At 38.5% G+C, this 20,650-nt stretch overlaps 1 long non-coding RNA gene across 1 annotated transcript; it reads left to right on the top strand.

Annotated features, from left to right (window-relative positions):
* Nucleotides 1-264: 264 nt before the first annotated feature.
* Nucleotides 265-19,889, top strand: LOC120526353. Its single transcript, XR_005633124.1, has 4 exons — nucleotides 265-379; nucleotides 7,490-7,520; nucleotides 13,156-13,189; nucleotides 19,806-19,889. It is a non-coding gene; the product is annotated as an uncharacterized LOC120526353 (long non-coding RNA).
* Nucleotides 19,890-20,650: the final 761 nt, after the last annotated feature.

Below are 20,650 nucleotides of genomic sequence, written 5' to 3'. Positions count from 1 at the left end.
GCTCAGAGATTTGTTCCTGCCTTGGGCACTGTGCTGGCTGGGATTGGCTCCAGCAGACCACCTTGACCCTATAGTTAGGATATAGCAAGTTTGGAAATGACTGACTAAATAGTCCAAATAGTCAGATTTTGTGAATTACTGATAAAGTGCCAAATGCTTTATTATGTGCCCTTCTTACACACCAATGCAAATTAGTGAGATCACTTCTTTATTTCATCATTGATGTATTTGCATAGTCTAAATATATAAAAGTGCATAAGATGCCAAAGCATTTAGAGATCCTGAGACCTCATCCTCCGAGACGATCATCACCATGTTTGCTGTGAAAGCAGTTTGCCTCCTCGCCACCATCACTATGCTTGTTGCATTTGTGGCTGCGGTGAGTATTATTCTACTATTAAATAATCTACTAGACAACTCCTTTCATATTTCTAGTCAGTTTAGCTAATTCACTCTAAACTTGAAATGAATATTGCAGAGACTTTTAAGACATAGCAGGTAAAAGAACAAAATGCTTTTAAGCTCTTGCTGATTTTCAATTTTTACTTTACATGCTGTATAAACAAGTATGAAGTTAGCAGAAGAGCAGTGCCTGTGTACATTTAACATCTGCAGATTTTAAATGTCTGAATTTTTCCAATTTCAAGTAGTACAGAACATCAGCCACCCACTGACTTAAGAGTGGTGAGGTGGGATTTTTCCAGTTGAGCAAGATAAGACTACGTGCTAATAAAGTAGTAAAGCCAATTACTGTCTGCTTGTCCCTCACCAATGTAAGCCCATCTGTGAGCCCACCACACACACCTCTTAATGGGTTTGGAGGGATTGTGACACCAAGGCTGTTTGATAGGCATCCAAAGATTTTTGCCCAAAATGTTGTTATTTTGGTGCACACCCAAAATATGTGGTCCAGAGCAAGAAGCAAGATGAAGCAATATGGTATCGTTCACAGGTTGAATCTTGCCCTGGGAACATTTTGGACAATTTTAAATGAGATAAATGCACTTGATAAAAGATTTTAAGTTGAACGATTGAATGCATTGCACATATGGAGCTCAACTGTATTCTGTGCATGTCTGCCTTTCACTTCTTTACTGAAATATTAATTGAGAGATCCTTTCCCAAATGTACCCTGGGATCTTTGAAAGGAAGGAACTTCACATTTTTTAATAAATTGTAGAGATACTAGCTGAGTCTTCAATACTGATCAATAATTCATCTGGTGTAGAACAAGGTGGAAGATGACAAAAATTAGACAGGTTCTGTTCATGTTTCTAGCTTGAAAGTAGTAAAAAAACTTGTGTTGATGAGAAGTTGTACTTGAAGAGTAATTGTTAATAGGATGTAAAGACAGTATCTATGTACAAACCTCTAAGTGTTTTAATCCCAGACATTAAACAGTATATATATTTGAGAGGGTGGAAAAAGGTGGGTGTCATTTAGAGGTGCAACAGATAAAAGCTTATCTGTCTTAATGTGCTTCCTGTATTGATTCCATATTCTGAGAGAGTGAAGGGCAATGGGATTATTAGTGTAATGACGGTAGTTTGTGTTAACTAGGGCTCAGAGCAACGAATTTAAAGAAGTACTGAAAGATTTTATTTCTATTACAGACCAGGCTTGTGTATGTTCATCAATTTGTGTTGCTGTCCAAGTGTTTATAGCTTGTATATTTGCCGCCTAGTAATAAAATTTAAGTTTGGTAGTGCAGTGCCCCCTTCTGCTTTAGGTTGTTATAGAAGTTATGATTGATTCTAATTTCTTAAAAAATCATTTGTTAATGTACATGGAGATGCTTTGAAATAGGAAGAGCAGCTTGGGGAGGATGGTCATCTTAACAAAGTTGATTCTCCCTGTTAATGTAAAATGGAAGGTAGAGTATCTATTCAAGGCTTGTTTAATTTTTTCCATGCGGACAGCAAAAGTTTACAACAACAACAACAACAACATTTATTTATATAGCACATTTTCATACAAACAGTAGCTCAAAGTGCTTTACATATTAAAGAATAGAAAAATGAAAGACATAAATTATAAAAAATAAATCAACATTAACATCGAATAAGAGTAAGGTTCAATGGCCAGGGGGGACAGAAAAAACAAAAAAACTCCAGATGGCTGGAGAAAAAATAAAATCTGTAGGGATTCCAGACCATTAGACCGCCCAGTCCCCTCTGGGCATTCTACCTAACATAAATGAAACAGTCCTCTTTGGATTTAGGATTCTCACGGAAGGGCTTGATGATGATGATGGTCACATAGATTTCTTCCTTTTAATCCATCCATCATTGTTGGAGCATCATGATGCTTTGAGTAGGTGATGGTGGCGCAGTTTATTGAAAAGAGCTTTAAATGTACTTGTATTATTTAACACTAGATATTTAAACTAATATGCTAAGATAAATGGGAAGGTGTCCAGTCCAATATTACATTCTAGAGAATTCTCTGGAAAAAAGCACACTGTTATTCAAATTGATTTTAAGTGCAGATATCTTTTGAAATTCTACTAATGCTTTTAGGACTGCTGGTACTGAATTTTTTGGGTCAGATATATACAGTACCATATCATCTCTATAAAGTGGTCTGAAATAATGTTGTTAATATGAACTGAGGCTTCTGGACTGGTATAAACTAGTTTGATCCACACACATATGTTTGAGCCAAACCCAAATTTGTGCAACGTAGTGAATAGAGAGTCCCATTCAACCATATCAAATGTTTTTACTGCATCTAAAGATAATAAGATCTCTGGGGTGTCAGCATTAATGGGTGAATATATACTCCTCAAAAAAAATTAAAAGAATACTTTTTAATCAAAATATAACATCAAGTGAATGAAACTTCTGGGCTATTGGTCTGATCAGTTAAGTAGCAGAGGGGGTTGTTAATCAGTTTCAGATGCTTTGGTGTTAATGAAATGAACAAAAACTGCACTAGAGGGTTAACAATGAGATGATCCCCAGAACAGAAATGGTTTAACAGGTGGAGGTCACTGATATTTTTCCCTTCTCATCTTTTCTGAGTCTTTCTTCACTCGTTTTGCATTTGGCTATGGTCAGTGTCACTACTGGTAGTATGAGGTGATACCTGGACCCTACAGAGGTTGCACAGGTAGTCCAACTTCTCCAGGATGGCACATCAATACGTGCCTTTGCTAAAGGGTTTGCTGTGTCTCCCAGCACAGTCTCAAGGTCATGGAGAAGATACCAGGAGACAGGCAGTTTCTCTAGGAGAGCTGGACAGGGCCATAGAAAGTCATTAACCAATCAATAGGACCAGTATCTGCTCCTTTGGGCAAGGACGAATGGGATGAGCACTGCCAGAGCCCTACAAAATTACCTCCAGCAGGCCACTGGTGTTAACGTCTCTGACCAAACAATCAGAAACAGACCTTATGAGGTTGCCCTGAGGGCCTGAAATCCTCTTGTGGGCCCTGTGCGCATTTGCCATAGAATTAGCAGGTCCACCAATGGTACCCTGTGCTTTTCACAAAGCAGGTTCACCTTAAGCATATGTGACAGACGTGAAAGGGTCTAGAGAATTCGTGGAGAATGGTATGCTGCCTGTAACATCATTCAGCATGACCAGGTCTGGTGGTGGGTCAGTGATAGTCTGGTGAGGCATATCCATGGAGGGACGCACAGACCTGTACAAGCTAGACAACAGCACCTTGACTGCCATTAGGTATTGTGATGAAATCCTTGAACCCATTGTCAGACCCGATGCTGATGCAGTGGGTCCTTGGTTTCACCTGGTACATGACAATGCCCGGCTTCATGTGGCGAGAGTATGCAGGCAGTTTCTGGAGGATGAAAGAATTGATACCATTGACTAACCCCCATGCTCACCAATAGAACACCTCATGGACATTATGTTTCGGCCCATCTGGTGCCTCAGACTGTCCATGAGCTCAGTGATGCCTTGGTCCAGATTAGGGAGGAGATCACCCAGGACACCATCTATCATCTCATTATGAGCATTACCCCCCTGACGTTATCAGGCATGCATACAAGCATGTGGGGGCCATTCTACTACTGAGTATGATTTGGAGTTGCAATGAAATTTCAACAAAATGGATTCGCCTGTCACATCATCTTTCACTTTGATTTTCGTGGTGTCTTTGAAATCAGCCCTCTGTAGGTTGATAATTTTTATTTCCATCAAACGATGTGGCATCCTTTCATTCCTAACATGTTACCATATCAGTCCATAGCTGTAGTGATAACCATCAATCATAAAGTGTCTATCTATCTATCTATCTATCTATCTATCTATCTATCTATCTATCTATCTATCTATCTATCTATCTATCTATCTATCTATCTATCTATCTATCTATCTATCAGGATTTTTATTTTCCTATTGAGATCTGATGTGTTTTCAAAGTGTTCCTTTAATTTTTTTAACAATAAAATCCCTAAAACCTTTGAAAAAAGTTGTGCTGGGTTATAAATTCCTTCACACCTCTTCATCAGCATCTTTGTTTTGTAAAAGTGTCAATCAACACAAGCAGCAAGCAGCATGCTATCCCATCCCACCCAGTGAAGTTCTCCCAGCTCAAGTCTGTTTATCTGGGACTGAGGTGACTTGAGTTTTATAGGGTATATAATATATTGTTATTTCGAATACATATCTTTCATGCCTGTTCTGTTTTTATAATGATCTGTGTAAATGTTGGATGACTGGAAATTCGAGGCAAGAAATGTTGAACACATAACTAAAACAGAAACTTTTTCCATGTTATAGTAATAATGATGTGAAGTGTATAATGTGTGAAGATTTTAGTCCAAATATCAAATAAACACTTTCACAAAAGTTATAACAAAACACTGTGGTGGGCTGGCGCCCTGTCCAGGATTTGTTCCCTGCCTTGCGCCCTGTGTTAGCTGGGATTGGCTCAAGCAGACCCCCATGACCCTGTAGTTAGGATATAGCGGGTTGGATAATGGAAGGATATAACAAAACAAGTGTGCTTTTATTCAAGAATATAACCAAAGAAAAAGAAAACATTCAATTTCCATTTTGCTGTCAATGAGTTAAAAGCCCAAGCTAAAATGTCCATCGGCAGAAAGCTGACATGTCTCCTTGGATGTTGCAGAAATAAGAATTGCTGCATTATAACCAAAAGGTTGCAGGTTTGAGTCTGGTTGTTCCTCATTTTGAGTAGTGAGCTGCTATTATCACTACTAAAATATAATAAAAACATACATTTGATTGAGTCTGTAACACAAGGTGTAAATTCTGGTTACTTTTAAAAGTTAGCATTTTTTTTTTTATTCAATTTTATTCTGTCAGTGATGTTCATGTGGTACAACGAACTTGCATCTCCCTCTCTGAATTGATGCCGTTTATCTCCATTCTTTTCACAAGAGCAGCGATGACCACAGTTGGTCCTGTGGTTGATGTCTGCTATTTGTTGTACTGGCAATCAAAGATATAAGACCCATTGACCGCTGTCACACTATCACGCAGCATTTGGCCTTGACAACAAAGACACCCGTGTAGAACGTGTAAAAAAACAACATCTGCATCTGGAAACATTTTATTGAGAACTGTGTATTGAATTACAACCCAGGGCAACATATTACTGTTTATGAGCAACTGTTTCCAACCAAGGTCCGTTGTCCTTTCTTGCAATACATCTCAACCAAGCCAGACAAATTTGGTGTAAATATTGGATTGCGTCAGATTTGGAGACAAAGTACACGTGCAATTCCTCTCCTTATTTAGAAAAAGATTTCAGTCGTCCTACGGCAGAAAGACTTTCTAAGACTGTGATGATAAAGCTTATGGAGCCGTTTCTGGAAAAAGGCAGAACAGTAACAACAAAGAACTTCTACCACCTGCAGTCATTTTAGTACACGAGCAATTCTTCGCACTAGTGTTTAGATCAGGCAGTGCCATGCTGACAGTGTATGCGCACTAAAAGAAGAAGTCTGGCTGCATTCTCCATACCATACACCATAACGTGGAGTACAGGCAAGATCGAAAAAACAAAACATGTTCAACTGACAACTCATATTCAAATTGCATAGTGTTTTCAAATAGTGACATTTCATGCATGGATGTGTGTGCGCATGCGATCGAGAGGCAGAGACTGATGCGATCTCATTAAAGTGGCTCTGGAAAATAAATGGTAAATGGTAAATGGCCTGTATTTGATATAGCGCCTAACTAGAGTTCAAGAACCCCCCTAGGCGCTTTACAACACAACAGTCATTCACCCATTCACACACACATTCATACGCTGGTGATGATAAGCTACTATGTAGCCACAGCTGCCCTGGGGCACACTGACAGAAGTGAGGCTGCCGAACACACTGGCGCCACCAATCCTTCCGACCACCACCAGCAGGCAAGGTAGGTAAATAAAAATAAATAATAAAATAAACACTTTCCCAAATGTATGACAAAACAAGTGTGATTTTATTCAAAAATAAAACTGAATAACGAAAAATTGTAGTGACAACAAGATACGAAGAAGACATGAATCACCAGCGTTTGGGTGTCTGCTTATATCCCTTCAGAGATATCTTTTACGGGTAGCAAAACTTTACACTGGGTGTTACAGACTCAAATAACAAATATGTTTTTATTATGTAATAGTAATAATATTAATAATAGTGGAACATCCTGAGGGTTCACGGGATCCCCTCAAGGTTTCTGGATATCATAGTCGGCCTATAAACTGGTACTGTGAGTGCTGTGCAAAAATGGAGGCAGAATCTCTGTGTTTTTCCCAGTTGATTCTGGTGTTCTGCTCCTACTTTGTTCAATGCTTACATAGACTGGGTGTTGGGCAAGGTCGTGGGGTCCAGTGGCTGTGGGGCATCTGTTAGTGAAGAAAGATTCACTGATCTTGACATTACTTACGATACTGTGATTCAATGGAGGCTCTGATCAGGGCGCTGGAGAGACTGGCAATATTTTTTTTTTTTATTATTAGTCATTCTGGGGTATTAGGTGTTGCTTGATGAATAAAAAATTAATTTAGATGATTTTAGCACAAGGCTTCAAAATAGCAAAATGTGAAAAAAGTGAATGGGTCTGAATTCTTCCTTAATCCACTGTCGAAAGTTAATGTATTGACTTGTTTTTGATGAAACTTAAGAGGTCTACATATCATTTAATTTTCAATATGTCAGCTTCTCAAGGAATTTCATTGTTTTTTCTTTTGGAAATGAGAAATTGCTGTCTTTATGGAGCAGGTAGGAACATCCATTCTGTCACTGAGGCCTACAAAATGTAAGCAAAAATGGCAGCTAATTGATCACCACAGGCTTTTAAAATTCACTGACACCTACCATGGAGTAGCTCCTCTCTTACAGATGTGAACGTCTCTCAGTCATCTGAATGCCCTTCAGGGATTCTTTATTTTTAATTTATTTCATTTTCAATGTTCTACGATTGTCGCGTTAAGTTATCATTGATATAGAAAACTGAAGTCAAATGCTTTACCTTTCTGATCACTCATGTTTTTCTCTTTCAGGGAGCTCCGAATAGGAAAATCTGCCAATATGGTAAGATTTTCATACATTATGAAATATGAACCTAATTCAAATTTGAACTTTACCTCATTATTCAATATGGTTTGTTCTGCTTGTTTATGAAGTGCTCTGCAAAATGTTTGGGACAAAGACACATTTTTCTTTGATTTCCTCCTCTGACCCACAGATTAAAATTGCAAATCAAACAAATCAGACGTGATTAAAGTGCACATCAGAGACTATCATGATAGAGTATTTGTATACATTTTGGTCACACCATATACAGTAGAAATGACAACACTTTCTCTACTTGGTCACTTTATTTCAGTGCTCTATAAAGTCTGGGGGCCTCATGTATAACACCTTCAGTAGAATTCACACTTAAAGAAGGCATGTGGACAACACTAGAAATGTGCATATGCACAAAAAAATTCAGATACATAAAACTGTGAGTAAGCAAAGTTCCATGCAATTCCCCTTTATAAATCCCTACCAATACAGATTTTAACAATCATGCAAGTTCCTACAGCCCTCCAACTCCTCCCCAAATATTTGACTATGCAAATTAATTTAAATAGCCCCTTCTATTCAGTGTTTTGTTAACACTAGAATTACTAGAGTCTAAGAAAAATCTCGTAGATCTGTCCCACCTAAAATCTCTTCTTAAATCCGTGCGCACTTCTCCGCCAGTGTCTTTTGTCTTCTATATGTGCTGATAAAGACAAATTGAAAGTTGCCGGCTATTCCATCCACCCACCGACTTAGAATGTGCACGAACTTCTCCCAGCTCATGCCTTGATTGATTATCTGGGAGTGACTGAACTGCTGGAGTTTTAGAGTGGAAATAATAGATCGTTTTTAGAACACACGCATTTCATGTGTGCTCCGTTTCTACAGTAATCTGTGTAAACACATTTTTAAAACAGAAACTTTTTCATATTCTAGCACTAATTGACAAAATGTAGGCATAAACTATATAATGTATGAAGCCTTAAGTCCCAATATCAAAGTAACACTTTCACAAAAGGTGCAAATATAAAAGAACAAGTACGCTTTTATTCAAAAATATAACTGCAGAAAAAAAGCCGCATTAGAATGCCACATTGACACAGGATACCATTACGCCACCTTGGCAGTTGTAGTAAATGTGTCTCAATGTGGCATTCTAATGCGGCTTTTTTTCTGCAGTTATATTTTTGAATAAAAGCGTACTTTTTCTGTTATATTTGTACCTTTTGTGAAAGTGTTACTTTGATATTTGAACTTCAGGCTTCATACATTATATAGTTTATGCCTACATTTTGTCAATTACTACTAGAATATGAAAAACGTTTCTGTTTCAAAAATGTGTTTACACAGATTACTGTAGAAATGGAGCACACATGAAATGAGTGTGTTCCAAATAACAATCTATTATTTCCACTCTAAAACTCCACTACACTCCCAGATAATCAATCAAGGCATGAGCTGGGAGAAGTTTGTGCACGTTCTAAGTCGGTGGGGGGATGGAATAGCCAGCTGCTTGAAGCTTATCTTATACAGCACATTTAGAAGACAAAAGACGCTGGTGGAGAAGTGCGCACGGATTTAAGAAGCGATTTAAGGTGGGACGGATCTACGAGTTTTTTCTAAGGCTCTGGTAATTTAAGTGTTAAAAGACAATAGCAAAACCCAGATAGCAGTCTCCATTTTAATGTCTGTGACTCATTTCACAGTTTCAGGAAGGTCACAAGTAAACACTTCACTTTGCAGCAAAGCGGTAGTTGAACTAAAACTAAACTCAAAACTGAACTGAGACTCTTTTTGATAAACGTTCTAATAACGGCCAGCCTCTCCACACTTCTCACCCAGAATGAGCATCAGGCTTTCTTCTGCTAGAAGATTTTCAAAACACAGGAATGTTGAATGAGAATCAAAAACTGCAATACGCTACAAACAGACTGCCATTATAAAATCTTCTAAGTTCCAGCTTTGCCTTTCCGCTTTCCCATAACACACTTCACTCCTGTCCGTCTTGACAAAAGTTCCAGGCCTCAGTTGTTTACCTGAAATCTGTCAGCTGAAAAGGTGGCACCCCATATAGGCCATTTGTAATGTCTGTTCTCCAATAATGCAAAGTTTGCTTTAATTTCTCCTTATTTTCTGTCTTCTTCATCCTCTTCATCTTTTCCTACTGCTTTGTGTGGTTGGTGTGCTTGATCAACTTACTTGTTGTAACCTCAGATTATCTAATTTCTTATTCTGTCCTTCTTTGTAACTCCACATATACTGTACATCTCAACAATCTCATGTCTGCCACATCTAATGGCTTCTCCTTATGTGCTACCTTAACTGCCCAATCCTCAAATATTTTTTCTGGTACTCCTTTGCTTCTCATGCACCACCAACACCTCTTTCCATGGCACCTTCTCCAAATTAATAAACTTCATATGCAAACCTTCATGTGTTTCCCAATGCTTCTCTATGAGCTTCTCAATGCAAAGATTCCATCAGTTGTTTCTCACCCTGGCATAAAACCAAATTCTCATCCCATATTAAGGTTTCACCCCTAAGCCTTCTCTCTTTAACCCTTTCCCAAATTTTCATTGTGTGTGGCATTAGCTTTATCCCTCTATAGTTTCTACAATCCTGAAAATCTCCCTTCTCCTTATACATGGGTACAGTCACACTGTTCCTACACTCCTCTGATATTCTCTCCTTTTCAGATCTTCTACATTATTTTCCACAACACATCTAGTCCTTTTTCTTCTAACCTCTTCCACACTTCTACTGGGATTTCATCCAGTCCTGTTGCTTTTCCATTTTCCATTCTTTTTAGTGCCTCCTTCACTTCTGCCCACCTTATTCTTGGTACTGGTACTTCATTTGAGACTCCAACCCCAAATAACAACAACAACAACAACATTTATTTATATAGCACATTTTCATACAAACAGTAGCTCAAAGTGCTTTACATAATAAAGAATAGAAAAATAAAAGACACAATAAGAAAACAAAATAAATTAACATTAATTAACATCGAATAAGAGTAAGGTCCAATGGCCAGGGGAGACAGAAAAAAAAAACTCCAGACAGATGGAGAAAAAAATAAAATCTGTAGGGATTCCAGACCATGAGACCGCCCAGTCCACCACACTTTGATTGTCTTCATTCTTCTTCTTTTCACAGTACCTCTTCCAGCTATTTGTGATTCCGTCATTTTCATTTAAGAACGCACATTGCTCATCTTTTATCTGCTTTATCTGACTAAAATCCTTCCCAGCCTTGTTCCTCATCTTCATTATTCTAAAGGTCCTTTTCTTTCTCCTTCTTTTGTCTCCAATTTTTCATACACCTTCTCCAAACCTGTCTCTGGGCCATTGCCTTCTTTGCTTCCTTGTTTGTATACCAATACATTTCTTTATCTTCCACCCTCCCTGATTGGTACTATGTCTTATTTGCCTCTTTCTTAGCCTTTATCATATCCTGCACTTTGTTATTCTTCTTCCACCATTCCTACACATTCCCTCTTTCACTTTAAACCTATTCATAAGCCTCTTGAAAATTTAAACCTCCACCACTTTATCCATGGTGTTGTTTGCTCTGGTTTTGCTCTCCTGCTAATTCTGATGTTCCACTCCATCACCACCACTTTATGCTGCACTGTCACACTTTTATCATTTATGACCTTAAAAATCTTCTAAACATTCGAAAGTCTATTTGTTTTTTAAAAATCAGCTTTCACAAGTTGATTTACTTTGTTTTCAAAGAATGTGTTAACGATTACCAAATAAGATGCCATGGCAAAAGCTACTATCCTTTCCCGTTCCCCATTTCTCTCCCCTACTTTCCACATTCCATGTCTACTCTTCATCATCTCTCTACTATTACCAACAAGCCCATTTAGATCACCACCAACAATCACCTTTTCCCCCTTTTGTACTGTGCTAGACTCTTCATCCATTTGTGCTCAGAAAATATCCTTCTCCTCTTCCTCACAGCCCACTTAGGAGTATATGAACAAACTAAATGAACTACAGTCTCACCAAGGCCTCACCGTATCAATTCTACTATTCATGCACACAAGATTATCTTTTAGTTGGATACTACTAGACCTGAAACATTTTTTCCTTGTTCATTTCATCCACTGTACAACAATTTAAAGCTTATTCTCCTTCCATCATGTTTCCTGCACAAATAACACTCCCACATTCCTTTTTTACATTGTGACCACTAGGGGGCATTTCAGAACCCCAGACACAAGTCCTGGGTATAATCAAAAAGGTTTATTTGTACAAAATACCGTATTAAAGGTTTCTTTGTAGCTGAAACACAACACAATTCTTTATCTTTTCTCTCTTTCTTCTCCTGCACACCTCTCAGGTCAGCTTTGTCCATCCTCCACACCCATCTCTGACTTGCTACGATGAATTGAGCTGCTCCTTTCATCTTAGACACGGAAGTGCATCCAGTTCTAGGGCAGAACCTGTTGGAAGCATTTCTAGGTCATATATCCCAGCAGGATCTCCTGGTGGCCCCACAGAACCCAGCAAGGCTTCTCCACTCGACTGCAGTTCCCAACATGCCTTGCGGGTGTCTGTAGAAGTACCATCACCCAGTGATCCTGGTATCAAGCAAATTGGGGGAACATGTATTCTTAATATGTTGTCTCCCCCATGTTCTTACATTATACCGGCCCATTTCAGCAATCCGTCACACCATCAAATCTGCCAAATGTCTCCCTCATCCCAGTCATTGTCTAAATATTCAGTGTTCCCACTCTTACCTTTAACTTACCCTTTTCTTTCTCCTCCCCAGTCTTCTTCTTTTGCATTTTCTTGACTAAATTCTTTATCTGGTCCTACCCATGGCCAATAGCTCTACTTTTCAATTCAATTCAATGTTATTACGGCATAACTGAGCAGTTTTGTTATTCTGCACTAAACTGCAAAATTACAGTGCAAAGAAAAGATAATACAATACAGTTGACAATGTAGGTGGGGTGCAATGCAGAAATAGTATAATATCTGTGTGTATAATTATCAGCACACACAGAGGATATGAGTTTCTCTTTGAAGAAGCCAACGGAAAATACAAAACTGTGAGCTTCTGCAGTCAGTGATAGCAGCGATGATTTGTCCAAAGCTGTAAAGATGACAGCTGAGATGTAAAATTGAGGTCCTGACTCTGACTAACATAACAGATCCTTCACAAAGAGCAGGCAGTAGTCCAATGTTCAGGCTAAACTGCCCACCATGGCCTAGTCAATCTGGTCCCCAAATCATCCCCTGTCTCAAATTGGCTAAGTATCTCTCACCCCTTCACCACATTACAGCTACTGTGTGATGAGCATACTGCTACAAAAATGGCTGCTGTTCTACCATCTTGGTGGATGCTACACATTGGTGGTAGTTGAAGCTCCCCCTTACTATGTAAAGTTGAATAATGAGGAAAGTGCTATGTAAATATAAAGAATTCTTATTCTTCTTCTTATTATTAGTAGTAGTAGTATTTGTGGTTGATGAATTTCCCTGGGTCTCATAATTATTATGCCTTTTGAGTCCACCTGAAATGTAAATGTTTAAGTGAGATATCTTTGATTTATTTGTGTTTATTTTATTCTTTTTAGCAGAATGTTGGACATTTCTTTTTCAGAGTATATCATTTTAATGCTTTACTTCTCTTACAGTAATGTCTAAAACAGTATGTTATGACACTTAAAGGTAAGGCACTGAGTGTGAGAGTACCGTATGAGTCTGTCATTGTGTTTGCTCTGTCTGTGTCCCAATCAACTTTGGATAACCTCCGTAATGTGACAACAATGGGCAAAAACGTTTTATTTTCAACAACAAAAAAATGTTATCATGTGTAACAGAAACACGTGAATGCTGAACTGTTAAAAGAACCGCAGTAGAAGATGTCCACTGAGGTACCAGTTCAGATTTAGTGCACGTCCTTTGTGCAAATTGTTTAGTAACAGTTGCCAACTCACATAGGCACTGTCCAAGCAAACGTCAAAAGATTTATTTTGTAATATTTTTATGTTGACTGTGCATGACAGTATCACCTTCACCATTCAGTGTTTGGTTAAAAGACAATGGCAAAAGCAAATGAAAAAAAGAATTTCAGCAAATGTGAAGTGGAAGCAAAGAAAATGTATAATTTGTTGGCTTAAGCAGTGGTATAAACAGCAAAAGGGAGCTGATCAAGTGATAGCATAGCAGCGCTGGGAAAAGTGCAGAGAAGAGCAACTAGGATGATTCCAGGACTACAAAGGATAAGGAAAGATAAAAAGAACTGAGGCTTTTCACTTGAAGCACAAGGAGATGAAGAGCAGACATGATTGATTGTTTTAAATTATGAAGGGAATTAGTCAAGTGAATTGAGATTGTGACTTTAGAATGGGTTCATCAAAAACATGGGTGCACACGTTGGAAATTTGTTAAGGGTGAATTTTGCACAAACATTAAGAAGTTTTTCTTCACATGGCTAACCACAGATACATGGAATAAGTTACCAAGTAGTGTGGTAGACAATAGGATTTTAATCCTCACAGTTTGCACAGTGGAAATGCTGCTGCTTTGCAGTAAGAAGACTGTGGGTTCTCCTTGTGTGGAGAGTGCTTTGAGTAGTGAGAAAAGTGCTACGTGAAGGATTATTATTATTAAGGACCTTCAAAACTTGACATGATGTTATTTTGGAAGAATTCAGTGGATAGAGCTGGTGAGCTTTATTGGGCTGAATGGCCTGTTCTCATCCAGATTATTCTAATGTGATGTTCTGTTTCTTAGACAGCCTTCTATCGTAAATCATGAGTGTTTCGTCAATACTTAAGTCACAATCGTGAACATACCTCTTCTGCAATTTTTTTGATGATCACCTCATACACATCCCACAGTATTTACAGTTTTGCTTCTGGATGATTAACTTCATCATAGTCGTCATGATTAGTGAAATGTAGGTATTTCATAACGAGTGATGAACGATATTCAGTCTTAACTTCATCAAAGATGGGTATCCATTAGTTAGTGGACCAGCACTATCTATGGACTGGTTTTCCCACTATGAACTGCTGTATCAGGAGATTGAAAATCACTCACATGTCATCTGCAGGGACAGGCTGTCTGCGACTGCGACAAGCAAAGGGTTTACTGTGACTTTTCCGACACTGCTCAGTATACCGGTTCGTTTCATCAACTATTTTGTCCACCAAACTGTCATCGACAAATCATAAATAGTCCTGATAATCATGATCTACAGGTATCTTTAGAGTGGAGTTACTTATAAATGGACAACAAGAAAGTCTGCAGGATTGTCTGCAGTTGTAAAAAGAAGACTCCAAACACGAACACCACCTAAACAAGGCAGCCCGGGATTTACCAGACAGGTGTTAGTTTCACTATCCATCTCAATGTTTGGTAATCAATTCACATCATGATCACTACTGCACAATTAAAGCAATGGTTCAGTTTCAGTTTGTTCTATAATATGCTGTAGGGATTTTCATTTGCCATTGTGTTTTTGGATGAAGGCTCTGCTCTAGTCATGAACACTGAAGAATTACAATAGAGTTACCATGAAGTGGTAGAACATAAAGAAAAATTATTTTTTGTACCATGATGTTATTTCATCCACTAGATGGCAACAGAATACTGTCTCTTGAGTTATTTGGGCTTAACAGTGTAAAGTGGATCATTACATGTTACCCCGAGTCTGACACAGGCTTAGCTGTTGTAATGAAAAACCCAAAAGCATAAAGAGTTGGGGCAGCTGCAGGCAAACCACATATAAATAAAAAACTAATGTAAAGTATATACACATTAAGAAGGGGGAAAAGCCCCTTCAAAGACACAAGTGTCAAGAGTGACTGATCTAATATGGTGACATTTCCGATTAAGTACAGGCCAGGCAAGAAGAGGCAGGTCCAGGTGGACAGACACCAGAAATGATGTCAGAGGTGCTAGGGTTGTAAATATTTTTTGTGTAGAGGGAGGAAGAAAAGAAATGCAAGTAAACAGCACCAAACTTCAGATCGTTGAGGAATTACCACCACCAGAGCATTGAAGCTGTTTCCAAGGCATAAGTATAATAAAATTCTGAGCCCAAGTCATTCTCAGAATTAACATCAACTTTAGTTCTTTTCAGTTTGTTGTTTCATGTTTCACAAATATCTTTACTTTATCTCTGGTAGTCATTGGTTCACACTTCAAAATTTTTTTCTGCTTTTGTTACTTCAAGATGTTGCAGGCAGTACATTTCACTCTAAAAATGAAACAACTGTTTTCTGCTGAGAATTGATGGTCTTACATTATCTTAAGAAGGTATTCAGACTTCTTCACTTTCTTCAAAATGTATTGTTTTGTAAATTTTATTTTAAAATGTATAAATTTACAAATTTCCCTGTCAGTCTACACTCAATTACCCATAATGACAAAACACAAGCATGTTTTCAGAAAGGCTCTCATTCATAGTCGTGTCCTGACCCTTAATGCAGGTACAGTAGAGTCTCACTTATCCAACATAAACGGGCCTGCAAAACATCGAATAAGCGAAAATGTTGGATAACGGTGTTAAGAAAAGGCCTATTAAACGTCAAACTATGTTATAATTTTACACAATACAAACCTAATAATTTTTTACAACAAAACACCAGAATAAATTAACTGAAAAAATGAACTTACAGTTACAGAATTGTCTGAAGTTAAATACAGTATGTACTGTACTTAAAAAGTTCAGTCCTGTCATGATTTAAAGACATTTTTGATCATAGTCTGCTTTCCTGACAAATGCCGTTTCTTTGCTGTCAAGTCTTGTCATCTTTGCAGCATCATTATGTCAATTGCAGTTTCTAGAGCCTTAACTCCGTCACTCATATAGTCAACATCCGTACGAGCGTATACTGTTTACTGCAGCATTGTGACTGCATGTGTGTTTGTGTTTGCGCTGTGACGTGCGAGTCCCCATCTTGCACCTGAAAAGATGAAGCTGAGTCTCAGTACTTTAGCAACATCAGCTTTATTAAGCTTGAAATAGCAACAGCGTGGTTATTTATTGTAGCGGGATCTGCCATTCTCCTATACACAGACACAGCAGTCAGGAAGGGTTGGGGGAAAGTAATAATGTGCCCTGCGCATTTATAATGTTCCTTGTTCCATGTATCAGCCATCGATGGCAGGCGATTATAGCATGTCTGTGACCTTTTTGGATTCGCTTTTATGGCGAACTGCTACAGCGCTGGGAGACTGCGATTGCTTTGGGACTTTCTTCCGCATGATGTCCCGTTGGGTGGAATCCCACAAGAGTTTAGAAACTCACTCACACCAGCCATGATTCTTTTCAAAGGTAAAGTGCAGGTTAATTTGCTTTATGTAGTTTTGCTTTATATTTTGTATTAATCATTTTATATGAATAGTTTTGGGTAGTGTAATGAATCATCTGAGTTTCCATTATTTCTTATGGGGAAATTCGCATTGATATACTGTATGAGTCCTTTGGAGTGCATATTTCCAGAACGAATTATGCTCTCAAACCGAGGTTCCACTGTAATTAGCTGCGGTAGAGTTGGGAGCAACAAAAAATAGACTACGTTCACGCTCACAACTTGCAGTTCTTGTTGCCGATTGATGCGATTTTTTTGCGGAGGGACGTAGGATAATACGGAATGTTGGATAAGCGAAGGTAGGATAAGCGAGATTCTACTGTACTTTGTAAAAGCGGCTTTGGCTGGTTTCATTGGTAAGTCTCTAGAAGCTTGCAACATCTGGATTTTGGCAGTTTATCCCATTTTTCCTGATAGATCTCGTCAAGCTTCGTTAGACTGGATAGAAAGCGTCTGTAAACTATTATGTTCTATGTTTTGTGGGATTTTAGTCTGTGTTTTTGATGGATAAATCTCAAGGACGTTCAGAGACTTGTCCTGAAGCCATTCCAGCTTTATTTTGGCTGTAGACTTCAGTCATTCTAATGCTGAAAGGTGAACCGTAACACCAGTCTGAGGTGGCATGCATTCTGGAGCAGGTTTTCTTCAAGAACCTCTCTGTATTTGTCTGCATTAATCTTTACCTCAATTCTAACCAGTCTCCCTGTCCCTGTCTTTGGGAAGCATCCCCATAGCATGATGCTACTACTACCATGTTTCACCTTAGGGATGGTATTAGGCAGAATCAAAGAATTACATTTTTGTCTCATCATACAAGATAATCATTTTACTAAAGCTCTAAGTGTCCTTTAAACTGTTGTATGCCTTCCAATTCTATCAAGCCTCTCTACCATAAATGCCTGATTGATGAAGTGAAGACAAGATGGTGTCCTTCTGACATGTTCTCATATCTTAGCAGATGACAGTTGGGGTTTTTTGTTGCCTTTCTGTCTAATTTCCTTCATGCCTGGTAAGTCCATGTGACCAGATGGCCAGCTTTAGGACGAGTCCTGGTGGTTTCAAACTACTTTCATTTCACATTTTATGAGGTCACTTTGATCACTCCATAGCTTTAGAAATGGTCTGATAACTTTGGCCTGATTCAGGCTTCACAACAATTTGTTTTTGGAGGTCTTCAGAGAGATCCTTGAAATTCATGGCTTGGTGGTTGTCTTCACATGCAGTGTGAATTGTGGGACCTTCTATACACGAGGACACGTGTGCTTTTCTAAATGATATCCAATCTAGTCAGTTTGTCACAGATGGACTCCAATCAAGTTCTTGGCAGAGCTCAAGGATCACTAAACAACAATAACAATCACATTTATTTATGTAGCACATTTTCATACAAATGATGTAACTCAAAGTGCTTCACAGGATAAAGAAAGAGAAAAAAGACAAAATAAAGAAATAAAATGAAGCAATACTAATTGCCATAGAATAAAAGTAAGGTCCAATGGCCCGGGAGGACAGAAGAAACAAACAAAAAAAAAAAAAACTCCACACGGCTGGATAAAAAAAAAAATCTGCTGGGGTTCCAGGCCACGAGACCACACAGCCACCTCTAGGCATTCTACCTAACATAAATTATTTCAGTCAGTCCCCGTGGTTTTCAGGCTTTATGTGGAAGAATTTGACAATGATGATCATGTGGACCTCTGGCCTTCAAACAATCAATGTAGGGACATCATGGTGCTTTGATCAGGTGGTGGTGGCGCAGATCGCCACCACAGAAAACCAGAAAAAGAACAGCAGAGAAAGTAGGAGTGAGTACGGATTGTGGAGATATGAAAAAAATGATAATTCAATGCATATACAGAATATCTGTTACACTCAAATGAAGCTATGATAAAGCCATGTTAAAATAATGAGTTTTTATCAGATTTTAAAGTGCTTTTCCATATTATGCTGGCTAATTTCTATTGGTCAGCTATTCCAGATTTTAGATGCATAACAGCAGAAGGCCGCTTCACCACTTCTTTTAAGTTTAGCGCTTGCAATTATAAGCAGACACTCATTTGAAGATCCAATGTTATGATTTGGAGTGTAAGGTGAAAGTAATTCTGAAATAGAGGATGGAGCAGATTATTGAAGGCTTTGTAAACCATAAACATATTTTAAAGTCATATTCTAAATGGCACAGGTCACCAATGTAATGACAACAGAACTGGAGAGAAGTGCTCGGGTTTTCTTTTCTTAGTTAAGATTCTAGCAGCTGCATTCTGCACTCGTTATAATCCATTGATGTCTTTTTTGGGTGGTCCTGAGAGGAGTGCATTACAGTAATCTATATGACTGTTATAAGTTATAAGGGGTCTAACTAAAGCAAACAGGATGAACCTGACCACGATGTGGAGTGACACAGCAAACTGTCTGAGTACTTCTAGGAATATGTGAGAGATTTCAGTTTTAGATTTTTAACAATTTAACAATTTACAAACTGTTCTGAAAAATAAGTTTTTATGTTGTCATTTGGGGTTATTGAGTGTAGACTGCTAAACATAAATGGACAATTTTTCCTTTGAAAGTGAAATCTACAACACCATACAATGGGCAGATAGTGAAGGTGACTGAATACTTTCTCAATCCAGCACATTTCAGATGGAGTTGGAGCAGCTTAACGATGAGCTAAACAAACAGGCTTGATGGACTAAGTGGTCTCCTTTTGTTTGTGAAATTTCTTATGCTTCTAATGTTCTCTGCAAATCCTATTTTATGTGAATCGTTTCACTCATGTCTACTTACATTTGTTAAAATTCTTTTTTTATGTGTTGTAACCCATCTTGGCTCCTTAATCTCATCCCCTGTGTTGACACCTGGCCTTCTTGTCCATTTGTTGTCCTGCAGTCCTTTGACTGAATGTTTAATTGTTACATTTTCTGTAATCTGCTCATTCATCTTTGTTTCTCCTTTCTCCTCAGATGAAGAGACGTCAAGCATCCACTGAAGACTCAAATTACTAAAAACACTGTGTAGTCAATGAATAAAGTAGTCATGCATACCTATTCCTTGTGTCTTCAATTGTTATTCCAGATTCATACATAGATTTTTGCCATGATGGCTGTCATTGATTCTTTTGATTGCAGGCAATTTCCTATGAAGAGTCAAGTTTGATGACTCTTATAGAACTACTACAGGTACCCTGTGTTTATGTACCTTAGTGAGATATCCAATCCCCTTTATTGATTATTCATTTCGCATTTATTCATTGATTTTCCACTGCTTATCTGAAGTGAAGTGAGGTCCATACTTCCCTTTCCCAGCCACACTTGCCAACACATATGGTGGGATTCCAAGGTTTTCCCAGGCAACCTGGGAGATATAATCCTCCCAACAAGCCCTCGGTCTCCCCTGAGGTCTCCTCCCACCTGGCTGTACCTTTAAAACCTCCACAGGGAGGCGTCTAGGAGGCATCCATATCAGATGCCCGAACCACCTCATTTGGCTCCTCTTGATGTGAAGCATCAGTGGGTCTTCTCCAAAGCTCTCCTGAATGTCTGTGCTTCTCACCCTACCTCTAAAGGAGAGCCCAAGCACACTGCAGAGAAAGCTCATTTTGACCACTATTACTTGTGGTCTCATTCTTTCGGTCATTACTAGAAGCTCATAACAATAGGTGAGGGCAGAGATGTAGATTGACTGGTAAATCAAGAGCTTCATCTTCTGGTTTAGCTTCTGCTTTATCACTATGGTAACTGCACCTGTCTTCCTGGTCTGTTTGTTGATCACACCATTCCTTTTCCCCTCACTCATGAACACGATCCCA

This window comes from Polypterus senegalus, chromosome 3 (genome assembly GCF_016835505.1).
Source record: "Polypterus senegalus isolate Bchr_013 chromosome 3, ASM1683550v1, whole genome shotgun sequence".
NCBI lineage: Eukaryota > Metazoa > Chordata > Cladistia > Polypteriformes > Polypteridae > Polypterus > Polypterus senegalus.
This window is presented reverse-complemented; position numbering and strand designations above follow the sequence as displayed.